The sequence below is a fragment of the Dendrobates tinctorius genome, unplaced genomic scaffold (genome assembly GCF_039654945.1).
Source record: "Dendrobates tinctorius isolate UK_male_01 unplaced genomic scaffold, ASM3965494v1 ptg000003l, whole genome shotgun sequence".
Classification (NCBI taxonomy): domain Eukaryota; kingdom Metazoa; phylum Chordata; class Amphibia; order Anura; family Dendrobatidae; genus Dendrobates; species Dendrobates tinctorius.
The window spans coordinates 847,320-850,205 of record NW_027361671.1 but is presented as its reverse complement, the minus strand read 5'-3'; positions in this window follow the sequence as shown (position 1 = coordinate 850,205).

The following is a 2,886-nucleotide window of genomic DNA, read 5'->3' as shown; positions in this document are numbered from 1 at the left end:
AAACTACCTAGATAGGAAAGGACAGGAAGGCTGCTGTCTGCAATCCGTGAAAAACCCTATGAAAATAAAAGCCAACAGACTGACAGTGAAAAAGGCCCTGAAGACGTTAGGCTTCAAAAAAGCTATGTCAGTACTCAGGAATATTCTGAAGACAGAGCAACTGGCAAAAGGAGATTCAGCTCATCCCAGCAGGGAATGGCAGAATCCAGAAAAGCAAGGAAAACAAACACAAAACATAAATGCAAACAGGCAAAGCAGAAACTTAGCTTTAGGGAAGCAGGAATCAGACTGGTGTCCTAGAAGTCCACAGAGAAATCACCCGCAGGGCAGAAGGGCTTCGGCAGCCTTATATCCAGTCAGTGACTCCACTCAGCCAGTCATCCTCATTAGACTCAGGTGCCTGATAATCAGGCTCATTACCTTCCTTTACCAGAATAGGGAGTTCACCAGACCTCAGTGACGAATGGGAAAATGAACTCACAACAGTACCTCCCCCTTGAGGAGGGGTCACGAACCCTCAACCACGCCACCAGGGCGATCAGGGTGAGCCCGATGAAAGGCACGCACCAATCTTTAGGCATGAATATCAGAGGCAGAGACCCAGGAATTATCCTCCTGACCATAACCCTTCCACTTAACCAAATACTGGAGTCTCCGTCTAGCCAGACGGGAATCCAGTATTTTCTCTACCTCATATTCCATGTTACCTTCAACCAATACAGGGTCTGGAGGTGCCACCCCAGGAACAACTGGTTCAACAAACCTCTTCAACAAGGACTTATGGAACACATTATGGATTTTAAATGTGACAGGAAGAGCCAAACGAAAAGAGACCGGATTAATAATCTCCAAAATCTTGTAAGGTCCAATAAATCTAGGCTTAAACTTAGGAGAAGCCACCTTCATTGCAATATTTTTTGAAGATAACCACACCATATCACCAATCTTAAACTGGGGACCATTGGTCCTATGTTGATTGGAAAACCGCTGGGCCTTTTCCTGGGAGAGAGATAACTTATCCACCACTTGGACCCAGATCTGGTGCATTCTCTCCACCACAGTGTCAACACCTGGGCAGGCAGAAGGCTCCACCTGCCCTGAAGAAAATCAAGGATGAAACCCAAAGTTACAAAAAAAAGGTGACATCAAAGTGGCAGAACTAGCTCTATTATTTAAAGCAAATTCGGCCAAGGGCAAAAATGAAACCCAATCATCCTGATCAGCGGAAATAAAACATCTCAAATACGACTCCAAGGTCTGGTTTGTTCTCTCTGTCTGCCCATTGGTCTGAGGGTGGAAAGCAGAGGAGAAGGACAACTGAATTCGCAGCTTGGAACAGAAAGTCCTCCAAAATCTAGACACAAACTGAACTCCTCTGTCAGATACAATGTTCTCAGGAATCCCGTGCAAGCGAACCACCTGTTGCAAAAACAGGGGCACCAACTCAGAGGAAGATGGCAACTTAGGGAGTGGTACAAGATGAACCATCTTAGAGAACCTATCACAAATCACCCAAATAACAGTCATTCTTTGAGAGACCGGCATATCAGAGATGAAATCCATTGAAATATGGGTCCATGGCCTCCTGGGGATAGGCAAAGGCATCAACAACCCACTGGAGCGAGAACAAGATTTAGACCGGGAGCAAGTCCCACAGGACTGCACAAAATTCCTGACATCATGAGACAAGGTGGGCCACCAAAAAGAGCGACTCACCAGATCTCTAGTACCAAAAATACCTGGATGACCAGCCAATGCAGAGCAATGAACTTCAGACATCACTCTCTTCTTCCACTGGTCAGGAACATACAACTTTCCTCTGGGACAATGCTCAAGTTTGTCCTCCTGGAACTCTTGCAGAGCAAGTCTCAAATCGGGCGAGATCGCAGAAAGAACTACCCCTTCGCCTAATATGGTAGCAGGCTTGGTCACCACAGAAGAATCAGCAAAGAAACTCCTAGAGAGGGCGTCTGCCTTGACATTCTTAGTTCCAGGAAGAAAAGAGACCACAAAATCAAAACGTGTAAAAAACAAGGCCCACCTAGCCTGTCTAGGGTTCTAGCGTTTAGCCGACTCTAGGTAAATCAAATTCTTGTGGTCAGTGAGGACCACAACTTGATGTTTAGCTCCCTCCAACCAATGTCTCCACTCCTCAAATGCCCATTTCATGGCCAACAGTTCCCGATTCCCCACATCATAGTTACGTTCAGATGGAGAGAACTTTCGGGAAAAGAAAGCACAGGGATTCATTTTAGATGTTACAGGATCCTTTTGGGACAAAACAGCTCCTGCACCAATCTCAGAAGCATCCACCTCTACCTGGAACGGGAGTGCGACATCCGGTTGCCGCAAAACCGGGGTGGAGGTAAATCTTCACTTCAGCTCCTGAAAGGTAGCAACAGCCTCCGGAGACCAATTCAACACATCAGCACCCTTCTTAGTCAGATCAGTCAATGGCTTGGCAATACTAGAAAATTTTGCTAGAAATTTCCGATAAAAATTAGCAAACCCCAAAAACTTCTGGTGGGCCTTCAAAGAAGTGGGCTGAACCCAATTATAAATGGCCTGTACCTTGGCCGGGTCCATTTCAATAGTTGACGGAGACAAAATAAATCCCAAAAATGAAATCCTTTGTACTCCAAAAAGGCATTTCGATCCTTTGACATATAGGGAATTCTCCCTCAAGATCCGGAACACAGTCCGAATATGTTCCACATGAGAATCCCAATCCTTGGAGAAGATCAAAATATCATCCAGAAAGATAATCAAAAATTTATCGACAAAGTCTCGGAAAATATCGTTCATGAAGCACTGGAAGACAGAAGGTGCATTAGTGAGCCCAAAAGGCATCACCAGGTACTCAAAATGTCCCTCCGGAGTATTAAA